Source organism: Neophocaena asiaeorientalis, unplaced genomic scaffold (assembly GCF_003031525.2).
Source record: "Neophocaena asiaeorientalis asiaeorientalis breed wild unplaced genomic scaffold, Neophocaena_asiaeorientalis_V1.1 scaffold154, whole genome shotgun sequence".
Lineage (NCBI taxonomy): Eukaryota > Metazoa > Chordata > Mammalia > Artiodactyla > Phocoenidae > Neophocaena > Neophocaena asiaeorientalis.
In genome coordinates, this window is record NW_020172982.1 from 635,614 (window position 1) to 650,094 (window position 14,481).

At 40.2% G+C, this 14,481-nt stretch overlaps 1 pseudogene; it reads left to right on the top strand.

Annotated features, from left to right (window-relative positions):
* Positions 1 to 13,537, top strand: part of LOC112397764 (actin, cytoplasmic 2-like) — a 61,528-nt pseudogene extending 47,991 nt beyond the window's left edge.
* The last annotated feature ends 944 nt before the right edge of the window (positions 13,538 to 14,481 follow it).

The following is a 14,481-nucleotide window of genomic DNA, read 5'->3' on the forward strand; positions in this document are numbered from 1 at the left end:
AGTGAGACTAATATATTTCACAATGTTTTGCATCTAAGAACTGTTTTAAAAATCTTAGCTATTATTAGGTATTAATATCTACTCCTACATGAGTGGATTGTCCCTGAAAGCTCACCCAGGGTCTGTCAGGTCAGGAAAGTATCTGCTCTCCTAAGAGGCTTTGTCATGTATAAACTGAGTGCTCAACTCTAGAGCATAAATCTGATCAACTCAATCCAATCCAACAAATATTTATAGCATGTCCACTCTGCTGGAGACCATGTTTAATGCTAGGCAGATATCTAAATATTTTCAGCTGTCATATTAGTTATCTATTGCTGAATAACAAATTACCCCCAAACTCAGTGGCTTAAATAAACATTGATTATCTCACAGTTTCTGTGGGTCAGATATTCAGGAGTGGCTTTGTTGATGGTACTTCTGGTTCAGGATCTCTCACGAGTTTGCAGTCAGAATGTCTGCTGTGGCTACAGCCATCTGAAGGCATAAGTGAAGTTAGATCTACTTCCAGGGTGGCTCACGATACTCCTGACAAGTTGTCAGGAGGCTTCATTTCTACCCCATGTGGGCTTCTCCATAGGGATGTTTGACTGTCCTCATGACATGGCACCTGGCTTCTCCCAGAGCCAGTGATCCAACAGAGAGTAGGAAGGAAGCTTCAGTGCCTTTTATGACCTAGTCTGGGAAGTCACAGTCTGCTATTTCTGAAATATCTCATTGGTTCCACATGTCAGCTCTATTTAGTGTGTGTCTGGTGAGGAAAGAACTATACAAGAGGTGTGAATACTGGTGCCATTTGGAGGTTGGCTACCATGATGTGGAAACTGAAGTTTAAGAAGAGTGATACATCCACTAGTAAATAACTGTATTCAAAGATGGAACGGGATAAGACCACCAAGTGAAGATGCAGATTCAGCACCGCATGGGGAAAAGTTGTTTTAGCCAACAAGAAAATGCTTTGTGAAAGAGAAGCATCTGATTGGGACCCTGAAGAAAATGTCAAGGAAAGACATAACTGGAAGAAGGACAACATGAAGTGAGGATAAACAAAATCCTCATGAAAAACAGTGAAAGCAATTTGTTTGAGTTTCAAATTAAACCTGTGTACCTGACTTCACATGATGTCCTCTACAAAATATTATAACCCCACACACAATCCATGTTTATTGAACTGAGGACTCCATCTGGAAACTTTATGACTCAGCAGTCATATATATAATAAAGACATCAAGATTGGAAAGGGGGTTCCAACCAATGGGAAAAATCTCTATCCTCTAAACCTCTTTAGCTTTTTTGGTCTGTATACCCATAAATAGGGTGACCATTTGTCCAGGTTTGTACAAGACACTCCAGTGTAAGCCTGTTGTCCTTGTGTAATTAGTGGTATCTGCTTTCACTTTTAAAATGTCCTGGTTTGGACAATAAATTGTATCATTGCTTGATATACTGAGAAATTGGGTGGAATGAGTTTTTTAATCATAGACCTGTGGCTCTAAGTATCCTGAAGACGGAAACTAAGAATGAACTTTCTTGTATTCTCTAAAACCTAGACCAATACACTGGTTAGAGAGGGTGCTAAAATGAAGATCTGTTATGGATTGGAATTACATATTACATCGAGGTGATTACAATTAAGCCTTATACATAGTTTTAAAATACAGTCCAGAAGTCAGCCAGATATTGTAAGTTTCCATGGAAGGGAGGGAATAGAAAGAGAAAAAAATAGAACACCAACAGTGGAGAGTTGATACACTGAGCACTTAAAGGGTTAAAGTAGTTCTTCGAGCTCTGGGTGTGAACTACATAGTGTCTTAATAATACCTCTAATACCTGTGCATTTATATGAGCAGAACAAGTGAAAACCTGCCTTGCAGAAATTAGATTAAACAGTTGAAGGAGACAGTCATTTTAATAAGGAGCTTCTATATAAAAACCCTTGATACATCATTATCTATTTATTCCTCTCAGTCATTCAATTTTATTTTATCCTTCATAATTAAAAAGGAGACAAAACCAAGTCTTTAAAAAATGATCCAGTGCCACTGTGTTTTGTGTAAACAATATTGGCAGGATGTAGTTCGGTTTGCCTCTGTTCAGGGTCTGTTGCTATTCTTTCTCTCCTCACTCCATCTTTATGCTTTCCTCCCATGAGGTATTTCACAGATATTCAGGGGGTAGAAATATCTTTTGATACGGAGGCTATTAGTAGAATTATGCTCACACATAGAGAATCATACCATTGCAACATTTCAAAAATGAGGCAGGCAGTCTTAATATGTCTCTCTCTTTTATCTGGATAGCATTTATCACCTTCTGTACTCCCTTGGTACACCATCTTTATTGGTATCAGAAAGTATTAGCTGCTAACTCATTTTCTCATTCTCTGGTAAGTCCCTTGAACCAAAGTTGCATTTGGGGACTGTATTGTAAATTTGATTCAGTGTGAAGGTTCTTGGAAAGCTGTGATACACATTGTACAAAGGTGTCAATGATAAGATAACACTTACCTCCTTCCACTCCCTCCCCCCTTGTATACAATGCATACACATTTTTCTTACACGTATCAATTCATTTAATGAAACATACACAATTTCTAATGACAAACACAAACAACCAAGGCTTAACACAACTTTCTGGCATGTGATTTTTTTTCTTAATAAGTAACCTAAAGCTCAGTTAAGTAACTTTATTTATACAATTTTTTTGAGAAATAAATTATGAAAGTTAAGGCACTTATGAAGTTTAAAGCACTAAGCTCGCTATCATTTAAATATGGAGTTTACCAAAAGTTCAACATGCAGTTAGCCAGAAAGACAGTTCATCCCTTTAGACTAGTGTCAAGGTAACGACCTCACTTATCTCTGTATTGTATCATGATCAATAGATGTTGTTAAGTTTCCTGTGTATTCTCTTGGGTGTGGAACATTCATTGTGCCTGTAAAAGGGGAAAATTCTGTAATTTAATCCTTAAACAGATTTGACATATGAAGGGACAGTAAATTGGAAATAATTTAGCTGATGGGTTGAAACTGTCTTAGCTCTTCATTGAAGCCTTCTTATTTGTGACTAGTATGTAAATCCACCCATTTTTTAAACCTCTTTCTCTGGGGCTCTAGGGAATTTGGAGTGAATAGATGTGAAAAAACACTAAAGGTATGATGACAGATGCTGCAATTGGAGGAGGACAGGTAGAATTCTCTTGGGTAGATTCCTAGGAGTGGAATTGCTGGGTCATATGGTGAGTTTCAACAAATTGCCAAACTGTTTTCCAAAGTGGCTGCACCATTTTACATTTCCTCCAGAAATACATGAGGTTTCCAATTTCTCCACATCCTCACCAACACTGGGTATTGTCATTCTTTTTGCTAGTTGTTTTAGTGTGCAGTGTGGGTATAAAAGACTCAATGTGGTTTTAATTAGCATTTTCTTAATGATGCTGCTGTGCGTGTTTTCACATGCATTTTGGCCATTTGTGTGTCTTCTTAGTTGAAACGTCTATTCAAACATTTTGCCTACTTTTTAATTAAGGTTTTGTCTCCTTATTGAGTTGTAAGAGTTCTTGATATATTCTGAATACAGTCATTTATCAGAAATATGATTTGCAAATATTTTCTTCCAGTCTGTGGCTTGTCTTTTAATTTTCCTAATGGTATAGCATACGGGTTCTCACTCATTTTTAATGCATGCTCTTTGAAAAAGAACTGTGCCATCGGATATACAATATTACTTTCTTCTTTCTCCAGCTAAACTGAATCAGAACCCACACTAAGGCCTTCTTTCCCATCGTTTTAAGTACGTGAGCATCAAATTATTATTATTTTTCCTTATTCAGCATCTCCTCTGAGTCAGGAGCTATATATTTACTCTTTCTTATTCTCACAGCTAACCTGCAAAAAAAGGTGTTATGATTCTCATTTTATAGATCAAGAAACTGAGGCTCCGGGTGTTAGCAACTTGCCCCAAAATAAAAGAGGGTAAGGATCAGAAGCTGAGTTTGAATCCACTGCTATTCTGCTCTGAACCCTGTGCTTCTCAGATGATGGTAAGACTGGCTTTCCCAGGCATGGCAAAGCCATGGTCCTGTACATTTGGAAGCAGAAGGTGAAACTTTAAGGCCTTATTGATAGTGTCCTGCCCTTGGCCCAGGAGAGCTGGGGGTACAGCTCCCCCATTTCCTTTCAGGCTCTCTATCTGCTAGCTGTGAAGTAGCCCCTGTTAGTCATCATAGCTAAAAAATATATATATATTTTTATCTCGAACAGTTAATATTCATCAAACGTTAATGAAAATACATAACAAATAATTACAACAGGCATGGTGTCTGATTAAAATAAAAGAGGTGACAATCCTGTGCATTTTTAAGCTGAAAAATAAAGAATGTTACATTAATAAGACTTAATTATATTATCAAATATTTAAAATTACCTTCTTTAATAGATTTTATTTTTATTTAATATATTTCTTTTTAAATCTTCATAACACTTTCACGAGATTGGTCCATAAAGTCCTATCAACTGTTATGGCAAAAAAGAATTTTAACTTAATATATTCATCATATTGATCTAAAAACTTCCACTTTATTTATTGTTCAGAAATGCTAATAACCCTTTTACACTTTATTATAACTGCTATTTTCTCCACATAGAGTGATAAATAATTAATACGATTACAGGGACATCACGTGTAGTACACTTATTTGGAATAAAACAACAACAAACCATCTGAGTAGTGTATTATACATTCCATTTTAATACTCTACACTTACAATTAATGCTATATTTTACAGGAAAACATAATTAATTTTGGGAATCTCTCTTGAAATGACCACATTTAGGCAGCTGAAGCCAAGGCAGGGGATCTGTTCTAAGCCAGCTCTCTGTTTTTTCTACATTTCAGCTGCTTCTAAAGGATCAGTAAAATTATACACTTATCACCAAGTCTTTTCACATCCTGCAAAAGTTGTTTATAAAAGGGAAAGGACGGTCTTTTGGTCTGGTGCTCTCTACACAAAAGTTGAATTTGATTTAAAATTTTTGCTCAGTTTTTATAATTGTGTTTTAATGGAAAAGTAACACCTCTCTCAAAATTGCTAAAAAGATAATTAAATTCATTTAACTTTTCTCTCCCACCTTCCCAAGAAGGCTTTTTAGGGAGGGAGAAAAATGTGGCCATTGCTTCTATATTGCCATGCATGACTTGATTGTTGACATCTTCAGGGAGACAACTAGATTAAAATACCTGGTGTGGGATCTGGTTACCTGGGTTGAGATGCTAGCTCTGACTCTCTCTAGCTATGTAGCTTAAGGCAAGTTCCTTTACCTCTCTGAACTTTCATTTCTTCCTACTAAATTGTAAGTCCATGAAGGTGGAGACAATGTCAGTCTCGTTCATTTCATTCTTCAGGCAGTGTCTGACCCATGGTGATATGCAAAAACATTTGAGAATGAAGGAAGGATGTGGTTGTTAGATTGTAGAGCTCTCATGCAGAAGCACAATTACTTGGGAATTTACATAATGTAGTCACACAGATCAAATCATCCAATCAGTCTGTTCTGATTCTGTACCTGTAGCCCGGACAAACTCAGTCATGCTCAGGATCACCCAGTAAAAACAAAGGCTGGACTCTTTGGCTCCTTCACGGGCTGTTTCTGAATTACTACTTCTGGAGAACTCAACCTAGGGCAACGGAAGATAAATTTAGCTTTCCATATTTGACTGACAACACCTCTCCTTTGCCTTGCATTTGTGATCCAACTGCTAGAGTCAACTTCATGTAATTATTGGGCTCCAAAGAACCCCCAGAGCTCTGCTCTAGCGTTGGCCCAAGTGACCAGCCTCTACCCTCCTGAGGCGTCTGATCCAGCCCCCTCAAGGGATATGGGACTTCTCTTTCCATAGGGTTCCCCATTTTATACACTGCATGGTAAGCCTTTAGTTCGTGGCAGCTTTTGATTAAAGAGGTATCTATGAGAGGCAGGTCTTGGACTTGTTCTCCAACCTGTAAAGTCCGTGGGAAGCATGAACATGTCCACAATGATCAGGTTATATTCTGGTGGAACCAATCAGATTAGGGAGGTGTGGGATAGTATTCTTATGAAATCTGGTGAGGAAGAGTTAGACATTGGTGAAGAGCAATTCAAACATGGCAGATGCTCAATAAAGAATATCTTATCCTGTGTGTGTATCAATATATGTGCCCCTCATTTCAATGACTGAAAGAAGGGAGGGAGTTCTACAAATTGGGTCCCAAGACATCTAAATTGAATTGGTGAGAAGGAAGAAAAAGTAGGATAGGAATTAGAAGTCCTAACCCAAAAAAAGCATGCACTGAAACCTAAGGTTAAGAAAGGGTGGAAGGGACTTCCCTGGTGGTCCTGTGGCTAAGACTTCGCCTTCCAATGCAGAGGGTACAAGTTTGATCCCTGGTTGGGGGGCTAGGATCCCATATGTCTCATGGCCAAAAGGCCAAAACAAAGAACAGGAGCAATATTGTAACAAATTCAATAAAGACTTTAAAAATGGTCCTCATCAAAAAAAAAAAAAAAAAAAAAAAGAGGTGGAAGATGGAGACCAGTGACATTGTAGACTCTATTTATTAATGTAAGCAACACTAACTGCTAAAACAAACACTAAAATCTCAGTGGTGTAACACAATGAAAGTGTATTTCTATTCTCAGGCAAACAATCCTGATTGCCAAATATCCCATCAGTGGGTCCAATAAAAGATTAAATGTCCCTACCTCACATTATACAAAAAAATTAGTTCCAGGTGGATTGTGGATAACCATGTGAAAGTTAAAACAACAGAACTTCTAGACCAGTGCTGTCCAATAGAACTTTCCATGAAGATGGAAAAGCCCTTGTCCACTAGCCACATAATGCTATTGACCACTTGAAATACAGCTTGTTCAACTGAGGAAATTAGCTTTGAATTTTATTTAGTTTTCATTCATCTAATTTTAAATAGTCACATCTGGCTAGTGACAACCCTAATGGATGGCACAGTTCTAGAAGATAACACACAACAAGATCTTCATGAGTCTGGGGTAGGCAAAGATTTCTTAAACAGGACATGAGGACTAATGTAAAGGAAGAAGACTGATACACTGAACTTCATTAAAATGAAGAATTTATGCTCACTAGAAGACATCATTAAGAAAGTCAAAAGGTAATGCAAAGTTGCAGTGCAAAAGTATGACAAAGGACTCATATCCCAAATACATAAAGAAATTGTATTCATCAACAAAAAAGAGCAATAACCCAATTTTAAAAACAGCAAAAGATTTGAAGACACTTTACAGAAGAAATTATCTATCGAAATGGCCCAACATACATATGAAAAAGTGTTCAATACAATTTGTCATCAGGAAAAGCAAATTAAAACCATGGTGGGATACCATGTATCCATCAGAATGGCTAAAAACAACAAAACAAAACAAAAACTGACAATCCTAAGTGTTGGCAAACACAAACTGGCATGCTCATTCTCTGCTAATAGAAATGTAAATTAGTGAAACCACTTTGGAAAACTGGCAGTTTCTAATAAAGTTTAACATATACTTATAATTAAACCAGCAATTTCACTTCTTGGTATATACTGAGGAGAAATAGGTACATATATGCACCAAAAAATATGAATTAGAATGGTTTTTCAGCTACATTCTTAAGAGCTCAAAATGAGAGTAACCTAACTGTCCTTCAGTGGTAGAAGTATGAATAAATTGTTATTTAGGTGGGCACATGAATGTATGTGTATACACCAGGTGGAATATGAGGCAGTAATAAATACACACTACCATAGGAAAAAGTCCCACAAATATAATATTGAGTGAAAGAAACTAGTTTCAAAAAGATACCCCATTAATAATTTATTTATATAAAACTAAAAACAATCAGAAATAATCTATAGTGATAAAAATCAGAAGAGCTGCTACCTTTGTGTGTGTATGTGTGTGTTGGTGGGAGTGGGGAAGGGGAACAGGTAAAGGCAGAGTCATGAGGGAGGAATCTGGGTGCTAGTAATCTTTGCTTCTTAATCCAGATGCTGGTTAACCAGGTATGATTACGTGGCAAAAATCCTTTGAGCTGTACCATTACCATTTGTGCATTTTTCTGTTTGCGTGTTACGTGTCAATAAAATATTTACTTAAAAAATCTCTATGAAAATTTATGAAGCGGGTCAAAGAATGATGAGCCACCAGCGTGAATGACAAAGAGAGGTCTAGATCAATGATAAAGTGTTTATTTTCCCTTGTATGGCATTGTGTCTGACAAAGCTATGAACTAGAGATTGGGAGACTTCACCGTCTGAACTGTCACCTCTCAGAGATGGAGTTGCCTTTTTATGTATTTGAACACAGAAAGGGCTCATTTATCCCTTTAATAAATATTATTGAGCACCTCTACTAAGTGGTGGGCTCTCGTTCGGAGGGGCCAGTTTGGAGTAGACGGGCTTTTAATTATTCAGAGAAGGTTAAAGCAGACGATGGGCCACTCAAACTTTTCTTTACCTTCTTTCTCCCCTTCACGGACAGCTCCCTAAGCTTTCTTCTGGCTGCCACGTTCTACTGAATTCTATGTGCTTTATTAAGGCAAGGAGTAGTGCCCAGATATAATTAATTCAAGGCTTCTAGATGAATAATTTTGTCCCCAAATCTGCAAACTCTTGTGGGCAGAGGCTTTGCCCGATTCTTCTATGAGCCCCTGTGCCCAGGAGAGGGGTGAAACTTTAGCAAAAGATTGAAGGTGTGGAGAATGAAAGAATAAATGCTAAAAGCATTTAGGACACACCTGCTTTTATTCCATTAGAGTTTTCTTTCTCATTCAAGGGGGAAAACATCTCAGGTTAAAAACACTCAACAGATAATGACGTGGAGTGACAGAGATCTTCCTCTTCAAAGTTTTGATGTGGATACTGGTTACCTGATTCCCAATCTCACCAAATTTTTTAAAAATCTCACTTATGTCACTGTCCCATTATCAGCTACCTGGGGACATTCTATGGATCAAACCTTTTTCTCCCTAGAATATAGACTTCCCATATCAAAGACAGATAGCACATCAATAACAGATAACACTGGTGTTTACCTATCTTTCCAAACCAGGTTAACAAAAAGTTGCAGTCTTGTTTTCCTTTTCTATGACTTGGGATCTCTATTCTGTGAGCCCACAGAGGGGACTGAGAAATGCATACTTTTGTCCTTGAGAAGGAAGGAAGATCTAGAATCAGATTTTTAAATAAAAGTTTTGTTTTTGTGTCTTTTTTCTCAACCATGAATATTCTCTTCCCGGGAACACTGGGGACTTGACTCTGATGACCTCATTTCCTTTGAATCCTTTGATGTTTTGTTTCCTCTGCCTGAAGTATTTTACTGTCACCAGTGAAACCACAGAGAAGATCATATAACTGAATGTCTGTCTCTTCCATGCTCCGTGGATGTGGTGGTGGTGGGAACAGTTCTTGGCTTTTCCCTGAGATATTGGAACTCGTTGGAAGAAGTGAAAAGGCTAGCTGCCTGAAGGCTCCTTTCTTTTTTACTAGATATATAGGCAGGATGGTAGGGTCAGATTAGTCAGTTTATGAACTATTCACAGATGGATTAGCCAGCTGATGGACTATTCAGGCCTCTGTTCCTTTTCCATTTCTCTTACCCTGCTAGGCTCCGGTTTATTCCACTCCAACATGGTTGTTCTTAAGGCCATAGAAAGAAGCAGGAAGAGAAGATGTAGTGGTGAATGATGGTACATAGCGATGCTCAGAGGAGTGAAAATTAGCCTGATGAAGAGTGTCCAGTCATGTAGAAGGGGGGGGCGGAGCTTGCAGGAACTCGGCAACCTGGGCTGTTTCAAGGCATGCATCCAACCACTTGAAGAACAAATCTAAAAACAAAAGCCAACACCCTGATATAGGTAATGAGCAAGCTGGTGTTACGCGAAGGATGCTGGACTTTGGGACTTGGGTCCCTATCCCAGACATACTCTTCAGCTAGACTAAATCTGAGCTCTACAATGTGCCTCTGAGCCTAGTGATCTTTGGATTGCCTATTAATTTTATTTAAATTAAAATCTGTTGAGTGCCTCCGCTATGCAAGGTGCTTTACAAACAGTATTAGGATTGCTCTTCACTGCAAGTTATAGCTGACAATAGCTTCAAGTATAAAGTCAATTAATGGTTAAGCATAAAAGAAAGTTTGGCGGTATAAATTCCGGGGTTGGTAGCTCATTCTAGAGATGTCATAAAAGATCTATGACTTTCTGATTTTTGTTGTACTGCTATCCTCAGCATATTTCTGATTTTTTTTTTTCGTATGGTTGAAAATGGCTGCTGAAGATCAAAATAATCGTGTCCCCAGAGGGATGGAGAGAGGTGGGGGGCAAATGGTCTTTCTACTCTCAATGCTTTTTTATTGAGGAGGCAAACACTTCCAGAACCCAGAAACATAACTCCTCTTACATCTCATTGACCAGAACTGTATCACATGCCTTCACCTAGACCAATGATTAGCAAAATGAAGTGAATTATCTTCATTGGTTTAGGCCAATCAAAAGTTATCCACCAGGTCTGAAGTCCTGGTCTACAGGAACAAAATAGGAAACTGATAGCAAGGAACAAGGGAAAAATGAAAATTGAGTAGATAACCAATGGTATCTAGTACTCATTTATTTGCATAGGATCCTAGTCAACTGAGTCTGCAGAAAGAAAGTCCTTAAGGGTCTGAAAAAAGAAAAAGAGTGAGAATGGATACTTATCAAACTTTCCTGTTTAGACTGGTAGCCACAGTGGCTCAGTAAGCATTTTTTGGCTCCAGGCTTCGAAGTGTCAGTTCTAGCAATATGACTTGTTTTCACTGTTAAGACCTTTCAGTTCTTGGTGACATTGTTGTCTCATCTGTAGAACAGAACAAGGCCCATGAGCTTGGAGTTTTAAAAATTGATATTTTCATAGGTGCTTGAGACTGGAAATTATTGGTAAACATTAGTGAGAATTATTTATGAATGAGGAATATTCATTGCATATCTCTTTATAACTTTATACCAAAGATAATGGTAGGATCACTATATATATAATGTATTCATCTGAGCTGATGATCAGGATCAAAATATAATTTCAGTGTCTTTAATTCTCAGCACAATTCAGAGTTTGTAATGTATAGTTTAAAGTGACCTTTAAAAATAGATTTCAATGGCCAACTTAAATATGAATACCTTAAGAATATTACTGGTAGTATTTATTCTACCTAACCAACCATCTATTAGGATTTCATTGTGACTCTACTGCTGTTACATCCACTTCAAATAGTTCAACTGACACCTCTCCTTTCCTGGAAGACTTCTGCTCTTCTCAAGTTCCTTATGTGGTTTATTCCATCATTGTGCACCAAGTTGCTTAGTTTTGAAAATTATGGTTATTCTTTTTATTTATTTAATTTTATTTTATTGCCGTATGTGGGCCTCTCACGGTTGCGGCCTCTCCTGTTGTGGAGCACAGGCTCTGGACGTGCAGCCTCGGTGGCCATGGCTCACGGGCCCAGCCGCTCCGCGGCACGTGGGATCTTCCCGGACCGGAGCACAAACCCGCGTCCCGCGCATCGGCAGGCGGACTCTCAACCACTGCCCCACCACGGAAGCCCAAAACTTATGGTTATTCTTGATGACTCCCTTCTCAGCACATTCAATCAGTTGTCAAATGTTATCAGCTCTGCCTTTAACACAGTTCTCATGCTTAACCTTCCTTGTTCATTTCTCTTTCAGGTTAGCAGACTATATTTACATCTGGGAAAACAAACAAACAAACAAAACATCTGGGGTGATTATCGGGCGGGGGGGCAGCGGGTAGGTGAGGGTTTCTAGTGTTTGGAGGATTTTTCTGAATTTTCCAGGTTTTCTATAATCATTTATCACCAGAAAAAAATGAACATAGAAACAACAGAATCTGTTCTTCAGAGATGTTAATTTGGTTATTCTCAGTGTCCTTCATTCCTAAGTATATGATGCCTGTATCTGTGTCTGTCAGCATCTAATCTTCTGGAAGGCATGACCCTGGCTCATAAACATCCCACACAGCCTAGGCATTCCAGCAGCGTTTGCTCAGTTAAATCTAGTTGAAGACTCGCCGCACCAGACAGCCTCTGCTGGTCCTCTGGCTGCTCCACGCTGCCGCTGCCTCGGCCCATCACTAGCAAAGAAGAAATCTCTATGCCCCTCACCCGCGATCGCTCGGGCACATGCAAAGCTGGCTTTACTGGAGATGACGCCTCTCGGGGGAACGAGTTTCCGTCCACCATCGGCCACCCCTGACAACAGGGTGTCACGGTAGGCTTGGGACAGTCACGTGGGCGATGAGCCCAGAGCGAAGCTCAGCATCCTGACCCTCAAGTGCCCCATGGAGCACAGCATCATCACCAACTGGGACGATGTGGTATGGAGAAGATAGGCACCAACCACAGCTTCTACAATGAGCTGCGTGTGGTCCCCAAGGAGCACCTCCTGCTGCTGACCGAGGCCGCCCTGAACCCTGAGGCCCATCCTGAGAAGATGACTCAGATCTCCTTCGAGACCTTCAACACTCTGGCCGTGTGCATGACCGTGCAGGCTGTGCTGTCCCTGTAGCCTCTGGCCACACCACTGGTACTGTCCTGGACTCTGGAGACGGGGTCACCCACACTGTGCCCATCTACTAGGAGTACGTGCCTTCCCCCCACCCCACGCCATCCTGCGTCTGGACTACGGTGGCCAGGACATGACCGACTACCTCGTGAAGATGCTCCCGAAGCGTGACCGCAGTTTCACCATCACTGCCCAATCATGCGTGACATCAAGGGGCAGCTCTGCCACGTAGCCCTGGAGTTGGAGCAGGAGATGGCCACGGCTGTTTCTTCCTCCTCCCGGTGAACAGCTGCGAGTTGCCCGACCGTCAGGTGATCAGCATCCACAGTAAACAGTTCTGGGGTCCAGAGGTGCTCTTCCAACCCTCCTCCTGGGTATGGAGTCCTGTGGCATCCGGGAGATCACCTTCAACCCCATCCTGAAGGGTGACGTCTGGGGAGACCATCATGTACCACACTGCCCGCAGGATGTAGAGGGAGATCATTGGCACTGTCTCCCAGCAGGATCAAGATCAAGATCAACCCTCCTGGGCTTCCCTGGTGGCACAGTGGTTGAGAGTCCGCCTGCCGATGGAGGGGACACGGGTTCATGCCCTGGTCCGGGAAGATCCCACATGCCGCGGAGCGGCGGGGCCCATGACCCATGGCCGCCGAGCCTGTGCGTCCGGAGCCTGTGCTCCGCAACGGGAGAGGCCACAACAGTGAGAGGCCCGCGTACCACACACAAAAAAAAGAGCAACCCTCTTCCTGAACACAAGTACTAGGTGCAGATCGGGGGCTCCATCCTGGCTTTCCAGTTGATGTGGATCCGCAAGCAGGAGTATGACAAGGCCCGCCCCTCCATTGTCCACTGCTGCATAAGTTCGTTCAAAAGCATAAATTTGCCCTGGCAAGTGTGCACACCTCATGCTAGCCTCATGAAACTGGAATAAGCCTTTGAAAAGAAATTTGCCCTTGAAGTTTGTATCTGCTATCAGCTCTGGATTGTACAACTTGCTGATTTTGACCTTCTGTTTACGTTAACTGTTCCTTTGGTCTATGTTTAATATCCTTTACATAACTTTGATTTAAACCCCCAATACATGCAGCTCCGTCACTACCTGGCTGAGGTGAGAACATGTTTGTGGAAGAAAAACCCATGGTCCTGATGAGAATTTGCGAGCCCATGAGTTTCTTGACCTGTGCAGGGTATTCGTGTGTAAGAGCTGCTTATTCCAGGATTTCTTTAGAGGCTGGCCAGAGTCCTGAACCAGCTGGCATTTGTCTTTGGTGTCCGACTGGGTTGGGAAGGTCCCAACCTTAGAACCCACTTTCCTTTCTTACCTCACAATTTCCTGCCAGAACACCTGGTGGTTGTTACTTCCCTTGAGATGGAAAATGGTTTGCATTTACATCTATAAATGTATTCATCCTTTGAATTTATGTAAGGTTTTTGTATGCAATTCCGAATTCTTTAAGAGATGACAACATATGTTGGTTTTCTACTGTCACATGAGAACATCTGGTCCCAACAACATTTGGTCATTGTGAGGGAAATAAAAGTACTGCAGTAAACAACAAAAACAAATTCAGTTGATTGTTCGGGTGGAGGTGAACCACACAAAATTTTGTCACTCTTAAGATTAAAAAAATAGCTAAAACAAATCCTTAAAATTTTAGTCTTCAAAAAATCCTCCAAATGGCTCAAAATTTCAAAAGAAAGAATAAGAGATTATGAGAAAGAAGAGAGCGAAACTTTCAATCTGCTTCCTTTAGAAGTTACCATTAATTCTCTTATCAGTTCAAGAATTTATTTCGTTCTATGTAACTTTCTCCAACTGTTAGTTTAAATCTTTTTTGTACATTTTCCAATAACTTTCCCTTCTTTTGGACTCTG